We start from the raw sequence: 13,481 nt of genomic DNA, 5'->3' as shown, positions 1-13,481 counted from the left end.
AGGTCAAGTCGAACGTGTAGTTTGATAGGTTTCGGCATCTAAATGTAGAAGTTTAGAAATTCTAAAGTTCATTAACCTTGGAATTGGAGTGTGATTCTAGTGGTTTTAGCGTTGTTTGATGTGATTTGAGGCCTCAAGCAAGTTCGTGTTATGTTATGGGACTGGTTGGTGTGATTGGATGGGGTCCCGGGGGCCTCGGATGTGTTTCGGGAGGGGGGGGAGGGGTGGTATCGGATCATTTCGGGCTGTTTTGCAATAGCGCATGCTGGTATCTAGTGTTGTTCTTCGCGTTCGCGAGGATCCTCTCGCGTTCGCGAAGAAGGATTTGACTTCAGGGACTTTGTTCTTCGCGTTCTCGAAGGGATCCTCGCGTTCGCGAAGAACGAAATTTCTGTTGCACATGTCTGACTTCGGAGGCTCATATCTCGCAATCTATAAATAATTTGGAGATCATCCAAAAATAAAAGTTGTAGCCCTTTGTGTCTAGTTCTCGGAAAGGTAAATAATTTAGCATTTGGATTTGCGTACAAAAACTTATGTCTGGTACACTACAGGCTGTCCGGGAAGATAAAGAAGAAATTTGTGTTGCATAGGGCTGACTTTGGCAGCTTATATCTCAAAATAAGGAATTGGGAGATGACCAAAACATGAAATTTGTAGATCTTGGTGTCTAGTTTTCAAAACATTAAACCATTTGTCATTTGGAGTTTTGTACAAAATGTTATGGTCATTATACTAGAGGCTGTCTGAGAAGAGTTTGAAAAATAGTTTTTGGGAATTTTTTTCTTCGCGAACGCGAAGAAGAGTCGTCTGGGTAGTGTATAAGTGTAAAGAAATGAGTTTGGCTCATTTCATCTTATTTCCTCCAAGGGAGCCGACCTATGGGCGATTTTGGAGCTCCATTTTCATCATCCATGTCATGGTAAGTGATTCCCACCTATTGCAAGTTAATTACTTGGATTATATCTAGATTTTAACATGGAAAATCATGGGAAATTAGTGAAAATTGGGGTTTTGAAGAAAAACCTAGAAATTTTGTATTCTTGGATTTTGACCATGATTTGGGCACGAAATTGGGAGTAAATTATATATTTGAGTTCGTGAGGTTATGGGTAGACATTATCTTCAAAAAATTTTGAAATCTGGGCAAGTGGGCCCGAGGGCAATTTTGTCAACTTTTCGATCGGGGTTAGGAATTATTATAAATTGGATTGTAATGAGTAATTTATCATATATTAATGATTTACATAATTATTGGCTAGTTTTGGAGCAATGTGCATCAATTTGAGTTTTCGGACGGTTATGGAACTTCGGAGCGAGGTGAGTCTCCTTTCTAACCTTGTAAGAGGGAATTATCCCTATAGGTGAATTAATTGGATATGTGCTGCTATTGGCGGGGGATACGTACGCACGAGGTGACGAGAGTCCGTGCGTAGCTACTATTATGCTTATGCCCGGGTAGTCTAGGACCCAAAAGCATGCTTTACTTGTAATACTTGTAACCTTGTTGTTAGTTTAAATTGCTTAAATCATATCGAAGTGTCAAATGACTTTCTAAAAGAGTTAAACTTCATTTTCTTGACTTGTAAAAGAGATATTTACACCTCCTTGAATAATTGTTTCCCTGATGAAGTCTTGATTGACTGTTAAAATGTGTATTTCTATGTGTACCTCCGTCGCATGTATGATTCGCGAGCAGGGTGATTGTTTATTTACATTTGACCGCGTCGCATGTATGATTCGCGAGCGGGGTAATAGATGCATCTATGGTTCGCGCCATTCGATCCTCTGGCAGTGCACAATTTAAATATTATTGGATCGGGCCGTACGACCTCAGCATGATTTGCGCATGCTTGTAATGTTTGCCTTGAGATTTATAAATGTTGATATTCGTTCTCTCTGGCCTGAGATAAATGTATAAATGATGAAAAGGAATCTGGAAATTTCCTCTGAAAGAAAGAATTATTTATTTGCTTTATTCTACTGAGTTGCAACCATTTTTTTAAAATCTTTGATTTATTATATTGTTGGCGTATTATTATTGGACGACTAGTAAGTGTCGAAGTCGACCTCTCATCTCTAGTTCTTCGAGATTAGACGGGATACTTACTGAGTACACGTTGTTTTCGTACTCATGCTACACTTGCTGTGCATTTTTGTTGCACAGGCACATGTATCTCTGGTGGCCTAGTGGGCGTAGCAGCACGGATGATACTGGAGACTAGGTGAGCTGCATTCCTCGAGGCGACCCGCAGCCAGTATAGTTTCTTTCAATGTATTGTAATTACTTCCTGTCCAATTTGTATTCCGGACAGTTATTGTACTTTATTTGATTTATTAGTGATTGCTCATGCACTTGTGACACCGGGTTCTGGGATGATTATGGGATTATTTAATATTAAGTTTGTTAAAGACGTCAATATCTATTCAGTGAAATTCATTACTCATTGTTTAATGTATAAAAGAAACGATTTCAAAAATATTAAAAAAAGAAATTACTAGTAAATTGGTGTTGGCTTGCCTGACAATGGTGTCCGGTGCCATCACGACCCTTAATGGATTTTGGGTCGTGACAAAAAATTTCACCAAGTATCGCTCCAAATCCATCTTGATCAAGTGCTTTTGAGAATAGTTATTTTACTCGGATCTGTTCTATCCTCTTAAGTGAATTAGAGGTATTCATCATTCAGTTCGACCTAATAGTACAGGATCTTACTCGAAATATAATTTAAATAAATAGAATGATCATCTCTTATTAATATTGATTAACTCCTATATCGAATTTAAATAAAACTTCACCACGTATCGCTCAAGATTTATCTTGACAAATGCTTCGAGCATAGTTATCTTGACAAATGCTTCGAGCATAGTTATAAGGAGCTTAATAGCTTACTAGTAAATTTCACATATAATTAAAATAAATAGGGTGATCTTTTAAAATTAATATTAATTAACTAATCTACCGAACTTAAATAAAACTTCACTAAGTATCACTCAAGCTTTATCTTGATCAAGTGCTTCAAGAATAGTTATGTTAATAAAATATAATTATATTAATAAGTTATAAACTACAACATATAAATATTATTAGATTCTATGGAATAAGAATGTGTTTATATTAATAATATTCTTACCTAACTTCTTTTTGTTGGACTGATTTTTAGGAGGAGGGAAACGTGAATTCACAATTTGAAGAATAAAATATGAATTACCAAAAGAAAAAAATTCCCTCCAAAAATTATTTCCCTCTAACTTTTTTGTGCCTAAATCATAGTCTTCTTTTCCTATTAGAGAGACTAGTGAGCCAAAATATAAACTAAAAGAAGCAAAAACCCTAAAATACTATGAGTTTCCAGATTTGAGGAGCAAAGGTACGCCTCTACCCCTGCATCAAAGGGACGCCTCTACCCCTGCATCAAAGGTACGCCTCTTTTCCTTTAACTTTAATTAACTATTATACAGTAACTCTTTTGTTTTTATGGATGAATTACAAGATTTGAGTATCTTACAAAATAAAATATTCTAGTTTTGTTTTATGTTTATAGAAAACATCACATTATGTTATCAAACATGCAATCAAATCTTGCAAGATTCATGTATTATCACCATATCAAAAAGATAGGAACAAATACCATCGGTATTTAAAAAGAAAGCTTTATTGATCAGGGCTGAAAGTTTAATATTTTTTTTTTGTGTGTGAAAGGGAATATTATTACTAATGTTAGAGAAATATTACATCAGTACTAGTGCCGCATACACTATGGTTATCTTTATTTTAAGAAAAACTTATGATCATTATACTAATTGAGTTGTTTCATTCCGTTTATTTTTAATATTAAAAATTATAGTTTGATAAAATTGCATATTGAATTTCTACTTAATTAAAAATAATTCTACATCTTGCTTCAATTACTGATTATGGAAATAACTTGAGAATTAGTGAATTGTAATCAGCCTTTTTTGTGGGTAATTCGACGCGAAATATATTAATGTCTTACAAATACTTGTTTATAATCAGACATGGGTAGAAATGGTCTTCGAAAAGAAATAATCGATTGACTGATGATCATGAGACGGAACCTCCGAAAAGTTCTAAAAAGGCATTTGTTATAGAAGATTTGCCCACACAACATATAGAAGAAGTTGTTTATTCGGGTAATTGCAATAAAATTTTTATAAAATATTAAATTATTTTTTAATTCCTTTTCAATTAGACAATATTTTGTGTTTGTTTAATCATCTAGCTAACCTATATTATGAATTTCCTAGGAAACATGAATATGACCAGAGAGTTGGAATTTAGCCTCCATTATGGTGGCCATTTTATATTTTCTCCTTCTAGAAAATATGTAAGTGGGCAGTTGGTGAAAGTAAACATTGATATTGATTTCATAGCCTTCTTTGATCTGCTGGATGAAATGAAAAAGCTTTGCAACTTCGATATTCTTGAGGGAGATAAGTTGTTTATTTGAGAGGTGATAGAGTTATCGGTGATTGTGATGGGTTAGTGGAATGTCGTGACGATTCAGATGTTCAGAATATGCTTCTCAGTTATGAGAGGCATAAGGATAAGGCAATTAATATTTATACACTCCGAAAAAATGATATTTTTATGAGTTCTTTTCTCGGAGAAAATAGTTCTAGGGAGAACTCGTCTGAACAAGTGAGTGAAACATTTGTGGAAGAACATGAATCAGCAAATTCAATAGGTATTCTTTTTCTTTTATTGATCTTTGTCAATTCTTTCCATATTTTTACTTGAAGGATATTTATGTAATCTTTAAATGTAGGTCATAACGTTGTGAAAAGAAAAACCAGAGGGCCTACACGATACGTGAATATAATTAATTTGCAGGACGGACAAAAATTGGTCATTCAATTTGATGAGGATCATCAAGCTATTGGTGAGAATGCAACCGATTTACTTGATTTTTGGTTCAAACAGTTAGAAGCCGAACTTGTTGCCTATTAAAAGTAAATGGTTGAAAAGAAATAGAGCAAGACAAGATCGACCACATGTGGGACATTATCTTGGTAAGAAAACTAGTAAACAATTAAAGTTTATAATTTTTTTAATGTTTGGTGGATTATCAATCTAACATACTAAGCAAGTTTGGTTTTAAATCAGTACTTCTAACTTTTATAATGGTATGTTTTATTTTTTTATAGGAAAAGTTAAATTTTGATGTTTCCGGGGGAAGAAAAGGTGCAACTCTTGGTCATATGAGTGACCTCTACAGAGACTATAGGCACAAGTTGAAAAATAAGTATTTCGATTCAAAAGCAACTACAACTTCGCTTACGGAATAAGCCTATACTTCTCACTGTAGATGAATGGAAGTATTTGGTCAACCTTTGGAGCAGTGATGACTTTCAGGTATTTTAATTAATCTATTTGTTCTTTTAAAATTATTATATGTTGTAGAAACTACTATTCTCAATTTTTCTTGAATCTTTGTTCAGAAAAAAAGCATGCAAAACAAGACAAATAGATCGAAACGTTTCTTGCCTCCATATAGTGGTGTCACGACCCCAGTTCGTCCTCCTTGAACTATCGTGACGGCACCTAGTCTTTACGACTAGGTAAGCCTAACAATGCGGAAAATGAACTAAACTTGCGGAATAAATAGTCAAAAGCCAAAAATAACTGAAGGAAACAATATTTAAATGCCGCTCGGCATATACACACAACTTCTCAGAATCTAATACACTATCCCAAAACCCGGAAACTCACGGATCCACAAGCTGTGATAACACTACATTGCTCTAATCTTCAGAGTGTCTAACAATAACAGAAAGTACAGAAGGGCTAAGTACCAAAAGCAGGAATAGAAGAGACTCCTCGGTCTGCGGACGCGGCAGATATACCTCAAAGTTCCGTAGAATCGCCTCGCCTCAAGAATGGTAAGCCTGAGTAGAGGTACCTGGATCTGCACATGAAAAACATGCGCAGGAAGGGCATGAGTACACCACAGCGGTACTCAGTAAGTGCCAAGCCTAACCTCGGTTGGGTAGTGACGAGGAAGGTCAACGCCCTACTGAGGTTAAATAAGATATAAGGTTTAACAATGTGAAATAATAATGTAATTAAATAACACAAGATATGAAGGACAGTAACAACTATTACAAGGCAAGTAAAATACAGTAGAAGAATACAACTCAGCTCCAAGATCACAACCGGGGATCTCCCAGGATACCGTTCTGTAGTCCCCAAATATAAATATCATCTCCAATGGATCTTCCGGGTGCAGTCCCGTAGTCCAACTCATAATGTGCAGGGGGATCTCCCGGAATGCAATTCCGTAGTCCCAAAGTAAACATACAGGGGAGCTCCCGGGATACCGTGCCGTAGTCCCAAAGTAAATACGCAGCAACAACAAGAATTCAATCCAATCAATTTCATATCAAAGTGAAGCAGGTAATCCTAGCCTAGCATGGTGCACGTAATTCAATTAAGGCATTTAAGGCAAATAGAGCAATTTAGTCAAGTAGACATGCTTCTCTAGGCTACAACAGGTTAAATTTCCAAACAGTGTAAGTAAGAAAAGGAGAACACAATTCAAGGATGTTTTTAGTGAAAAACCGGATTTCCAACAATTAGCAAAAGTACGTGCTCGTCACCTCACGTACGAGGTATTTCAATTACCACAATATCAATCCTAAGGGGAAAAGGTCCCCCACACAAGGTTAGACAAGCCGCTTACCTTGAACAAGTGCAAGTCAACCCGAAACCCGCCTTTGCCACGAGTATCCGACTCCAAATGGCCCAAATCTATTCAATTCAATTTTATAATGTAAATAACACTTCAAATAACTGATTCTATAATTAAATTCTAAGCTAAGACGCTAAATTAGGTAAAATGACCAAAACGCCCCTCAGGCCCACGTCTCGAAATCGGGTAACATTTATATTTTTGGAATCCTCATACTCTCACGAGTTCATACATACCAAAATTATCCAAATCCAAGGTCAAATTTCCAATCAAAAGTCATATTTTAGGTCTAAGAACTTTCTTCCAACTTTTGCCCAATTTTCATCCCCAATTCGAATTTAAATGGTGAAATTAACCATAGATTAATGGAATATAACTAGAAAGGGTTAAAGAATCGTTACCCAATGATCTCCTCTTCAATTCCCTCTCAAAATCGCCCTTTCCCGAGCTCCAAATCGATATTTCAACTTTTGAAACAAAACCCTCGAAATCTCATATTTCTGCCCAGCTGTTTCCGCATCTGCGATCCTGGGACCGCATCTGCGGTCCCGCTTCTGCGGAACAAGTGTCGCATCTGCAACTTTCCCTTAAGTGACCAGCTTCCGCATCTGCGGACATATAAGCGCTCCTGCGGTTCCGCTTCTGCGGGCCTCACGCTGCATCTGCAGTTTCTGAAGGAATGACCCACAACCGCTTCTGTGGCCCTTTAGCCGCTTCTGCAACGCTGCATCTGCGGTTCCCAAGCCGCAGATGCGAAATACCAGAAGCAGCAATACTGCAGCTGCTGCAACACTTCTTCAACCTTCCCGTCAACCATCCGAAATCATCCCGAGGCCCCCGGGACCTCAACCAAAAGCACCAATAACACCTAATACCTCATTCAAACTTGTACAAATCATTAAACCACCTAAAACAACATCGGAAACTCGAATTAATCAAGGATTTAAGCCTAAGAACTCCAAATTTTCCCAAAATACGCTTTCGATAAAAAACCCAACCAAACCACCTCCGTGACCTGAAATTTTGCACACACATCACAAAAGACATAACGGAACTACTGCAACTCTCAGAATTCCATTCCGACCCTCAGATCAAAATCCCACTATCGACCCGGAAACTTTAAAAATTCAACTTTCGGCATTTCAAGCCTAAATTATACGGACCTGCAAAACACAATCCGACCACGCCCCTAAACCCGAAATCACCTAACGGAGCTAACGGAACCATCAGATTTCCATTCCGAGGCCGTCTTCATACTGTTCCGACTACGGTCAACTTTCCAACACTTAAGCTCTCATTTAGGGACTAAGTGTCCCAAAAACTCTCCGAAACTCAAAACCGAACATCCCGGAAAATCGAATTAGCAGAAATAAACTTGGGGGAAGCAGTAAATAGGGGATCGGGGCGTAATTTCCAGAAACGACCGGCCGGGTTGTTACAAGTGGGACCAAAAGTTATGCAAGACTTAGATACGAAATGGTATGAACAACATGATAAATTTTTAGAACAAAATTATAAGAATTATATTCACATATCTTTTTCAATTAATGAAAATGATTATTATTTTCATAGGAGAAAAAAAATGGAAAAGCTCCATCTCGTGTTGAAGTTTTTCTGGAATCTCGCAAGAGAAAAAAAAGGAAAACAAGTTGATGCTTTCCAACAAGATGTCATTGTAATGTCAATTTATTCTATTTTATCTTTATCTCCTTTTAGAATATACATTTGCGCTTATATATAATTAATTTGCATGATTGTAGGTTCAATTTGACCAATTAAAAGAGCATCAAAAAGAAGGAGAAATTTCCTTAATGATGATGATATCTTTGAAAAAGTACTTGGGGCAGAAAAAAATGGATATCTTCAAGCATATGGTCCCGGAAAAAATATCAATGAATATTTTGGAGGTAGACCAACAAAGATACAACTTATAAAGCAAGTAGAATTGACCAGAAAAGAAGCAAATGAGCGTGTGGAAGAAGTTAAAAAGGAAGCTAAGAAACAAGTCGAAGAAATTAAAAGGGAAGCTGATGAAAAAGTTGAAGAAATCAAGAAAGAAACTGATAATAAGCTAGTTGAGATGGAAAAGCGATGGGAAAAAAAATTCCAAATGATGCTTACACCTCAAAATTGACAGCCAAATGATGCAAATCAGATTGTAAGTAACTTATTATACTACTTACTAATATCTTTTTATGTTCTCCTTACCAAAAATTATTCTTATTAACAAGTAAAGTTTATTTTTTTCAGCAAAAATACTTTGTTGTACTATTTTCTTATATATTTTTTTAATTGTTGTTGTAGGTTGTGGAGTAGTGATCGAAGTATCAAGATTGACAGGGACATGAATAATTATTATTTCTTTTGTAAAAGCGTACTGATATGTTTGAATAAAGTAATATTTCACTATTTTGAATGATATTGTTGAATATTTATTGAGTTTTTTTTAATATTGCATTTATTAAATAATTACAATTGAAGGTATATTTCATGCCAAAAAACGATTCTTATCTATATTATATGATTATTGTGGCTAATCGTATTTGAGGCAAAATTCTCAATTAGTAGCTATGAATTTTTGAATCGTAGCAAAACATATATACAATTGTCACATAATATAAATATGGCTATACATTTTTATTTTCATAGAAAATGAAAAAAATCTTTTGCAACAATTTTATTCTTTGTCGCAAAAAAGAATGGGATTTTAGCTATGTATTTTTTAATTTGTAGCTAAACATGGCTACGTATTTTTACTTTTTGTAGCAAATAAAGAAAATATTTTGCTATAATAAGATATATTGCATAGCTAAAAGTATGAAATTTTAGCTACAATAAGAAAATATTTGTGGTAAATACTTTAATTTATTGCTATAAATTTTTTATCCGTAGCTGAATACGAGTACTATTGCTACGAAACTACGCGATAGAAATAGAAACAAAATATAAAGTTACGTGGCAAACAAATTAAATCTTTTGCTACAATACAACACTTTGTTGCTACAAAATAAAGATAGCTATACATTTTATTTGTCATGGCAAATGAATAAACTTATTGCTATAATCATCTTTTCCGAGGCAAGAATGTATTATCATCACAGCTAGAACACAGCAAATTTCCATAGCAATAAGTATTAGTCCTTAGCCATGGATCATGTAAAGTTTGTAGCTAACTTTTAGTTACGCCACTTCTTGCTACGAATGCTACGGGAAAAAATATTATGGCTAAAGTGTTTAGCTACAGAAATTTTTATATTTAGCTACAATATATTTTATAGCTATATATGCATAATGTTGTAGTGAAACTTCATGGCAGTGTATATAATATCATAAATGTGCAACGAATGCAAGAAACGACAATGGTTATAATGAGAAGAAAACTGTCACCCAATGATTATGTGATTGGATGATTCTTCCTTTTGTCGACACACAAAGGTTCTGCAGCTGATATGAATGTGGAATCTAGAGATTTATGAAATGAAGGTCAAACAACATGTGCTTAGATAAAGTGAATAAGACAATTCTTTCGCATATTCTCTCTCTTTCTTACAATGTGTTCTTTGAAAAAGGTCGGTCCCCCTTTGTTTACTATCTCCGCCAATTTATAAGGGACATTTCCCAAAAAACCCTAAAAAGTACAATATAAAGAATATCCAAAAGGCATATTCTTCCTGTCCTTTTCTAAGTTTAAACTACCGATACTATGTTATTTCAGCTGCCCGCCTCTGGCCGTCGTCCTTTGCCACAACGATCGTCAGTCGTTGTGTTGTAGTGACTCCGTCCCATGTCTAGCTAATCCGTTGCCGTGGTTGCCAAATTTGGACCAATATAGTTAGTCCCTCCGCTTGTTGAGGTCGTGGCCCGGCACGTCCTTGATAAGCGGATATCATCTGTTTTCGTTGTTGAATTTGGCTATTGAATTGCACCGGTTTCGTCAAGGCCGAGAAAACGAAACGTCCCATGGAATCTTGATTGATATAGTTATCAGGATATGACGTCACTCCCACGCGCGTCATCATTATGCACCTTCCCAAGAAAGCGTCTGGTTGCTTGTCGCTTTGGTTTTAGCGCCATTGGTAGTCTTCTGCTTCGATTCTTGCGCCATCCAACCCTATAAATTGTTGAAGGTTTTATTTTTTCACAAACTTTTAGTCATTTACTTCCTTGTGTATACATTGCCTCCTTTGATTATCTTTCTCGGTTCTTTAGCTCAGTTCCCGTAGCTCTACTTCTCATCTTTCTGTTTAGTCACCATTCCTCATTTTGGGATTACCAGCATACCTTCTATTATCAAGATGCCCCGAACTCACCGTGCACGTGATGATGTTTCCAACGCCACTCTGTTGTCCATGGCCCCTCCTTCCGGTAGCAAGGATGTAGCGGTGGAGGATGGTGATAGTTTCCCCACCGTGGAGGAGATACTCCCAAGAAACCCTATGTTCAGGAACGATTTCCACAAGGAGCCTTCTCCTTCCCCCGTTCCGGTGATCTCTGAGACCGGTCCAACTCACATAAATGAACTCCGGTCTACGTATAATATTCCTCCTTATGTCGAGATGGTTCCAGCTGGGGAGGACCTCGTGGAGGTCCACAGACCGGGATATTGTGCTTTTTACGTATCCTTTTGTGATTGGTCACAGCCTTCTTCTCCTTCCGCTGGCGGAGGAGTTTTGTTGATTCTACGAAGTCTGCCCGGCGCAGCTGTTTCCGTATACTTATAAGATTTTTCTGGTGCTGACGAAGTATGCAGAATTGGTTGGGTGTGAGGTTGGTATTCACCACCTTTTACATTTATTTTCCCCGAGTTTTCACAGGGGTACCATGATATACCTGCGACATCGTGGGACCAAGGGGTTGGTGGTTGGAACGGACGAGAGGGCAAGCCGAATGTTTTGGCACAAATATTTCTTCATCAAAATGGAGCATTTGGTATCGGACCCCGCTGGATTTCCAGAGCAGTGGAATCACAACCGTAGGTGTTGGTAGCGCACGCCTGTTGTTTACTTTCATTCTTTCTAATTTTTATTTACTTGTGAATTTTCTATGCAGTTGAGAGACGTGCACCCTTTCCCGTCGTCGGCATTGAGGATTGAGTAGCTCGTGTGTTACCTTACGTGGTGGCGATTCGAGATTGGCCTGCTCTCCTCAAACGCTTTGTGCCGAAAGTTTCATCTGGTAAGGGTTCCTTTTTCTCTGACCTTCAGTTGTTTGTCGTCATTTATTGATACGACCTCTTTGTGGTGATAGGTCGTAGGATTTCAAAGAAGAAGGCTCCGGTCCCGGTAGTTCGCTAGGTCGTCGCATCGACGGGGATGCAATTTACCTTAGATGAGTCTGTCCGAGAAGGTCGTACTCAAACTGTACCAACAAGGGACTCCCATTATGAAATCGTTGTACGGGATGAGATCTCTTCTCGGCCTGTCTACCACCTCGTGGATGAGCCTTCCAACGAGGATGAATCACCGTCGAGGAAAAGGAGGAGGGTGGAGCTTTGGAAGGCCATCGCCACCGATCTTGAAAAGAAAAGAGTTGTTACTTCGGGAGTGGCGTCCTCACATAGGTCAGGTACAGGGGCCGTTTTTATGGCGGATGCCATTTTGGCGGGGAGATCCCCTAGGGCCGAAGGGGCATATCAAGGCGGGGGATCTGTACGATCTGCTGAGGGTGGTGCGTCATCTATTGTCGGAGGATGTGGAGTGGTGCATGCCGAGGACGACGGTTCAGGTTCGGACGTCGACCCAGAAGATGTGCGGGCTTTCTTGGAACGACATACTCGCGTAGAAGTGAGGACGGAGGGTCTTGACAGACACATCGTCATTCCCGTGGATTATGACTTGCTGGAGAATTCCGAGCAGGCAGCATCGGCGTTTGCCCCTATGTGCGCTGCTTCCGAGAGTACAACGCTTAAGGCAATGAGTGACGCAGACCTATCGCCGAGTATTTCCGGCATGGTTTTGCGGGTAAGCGTTTTTCTCTCTTTTTTGTTTTCGAATTTGTTTTGTATACGTAATCTACTTCAGCAGGTATTCATTCCTTTGCATGTTAGACTCTCATCATGGAGATCGAGCGCGATCGGAGGGATGAGCGGATGATGGCCATTTTTGGGAAATTGGCCTCTAAATACAAGGAGTATCGCACTAAGCATCGTGCATTGGCCGATGTCTTCACTCAGGACAGCGATTTTTAGCTGTTTCGTGACGGGCTTAAGCAGAAGGAGGAAGAGTTGGCGCAAAAGGTCGAAGAGCTGAAAGAACGGGACGAAGAGCTGATGAAGGCCATTATCCGATGTAGCGAACTTGAGGCGGCTCTTAAGGCCAAGGAGGACGAGTTTGAGCTGTGCAAGGGGGTGATGGCCGAAAATGCCGACCTTCAAGCGCGGATGGCAACCTTAACTGCTGAACTTGATCGACGGGAGGCGGAGGCTGTCGATCTGAGGGGCGAGCTGAGTGTTAAGGCTAATGGATTGGCTAGCGCTGAAAGGGATAGGGCGACTGCCGTCTCTGAGGTAGCAACTTTGGAAGACGCCCTTCGCGTCTGTAGGTCTGAGCGCAACAATGAGATGGAAATGTCTGCGCTCAAGATGGCGAGGTTTGAGGGACGGATCCAAGATCTGGAGGCGGAGTTGTCCGTGCTGAACGAACAAGTTATTGCTTTGAAGGCGTAGGAAGTGCGACGGCAGCACAACCCTCTACATCTCATGCCGCGGCTGATTCCGTTGTGCCGAGGGAATTATATGAGATGTGGGTCCACGCCGAGGCTCAACTTGAC

Source organism: Nicotiana attenuata, unplaced genomic scaffold (genome assembly GCF_001879085.1).
Source record: "Nicotiana attenuata strain UT unplaced genomic scaffold, NIATTr2, whole genome shotgun sequence".
In the NCBI taxonomy this organism is placed as follows: domain Eukaryota; kingdom Viridiplantae; phylum Streptophyta; class Magnoliopsida; order Solanales; family Solanaceae; genus Nicotiana; species Nicotiana attenuata.
The sequence above is the reverse complement of the archived record's forward strand: the minus strand, read 5'-3'. Positions refer to the sequence as shown.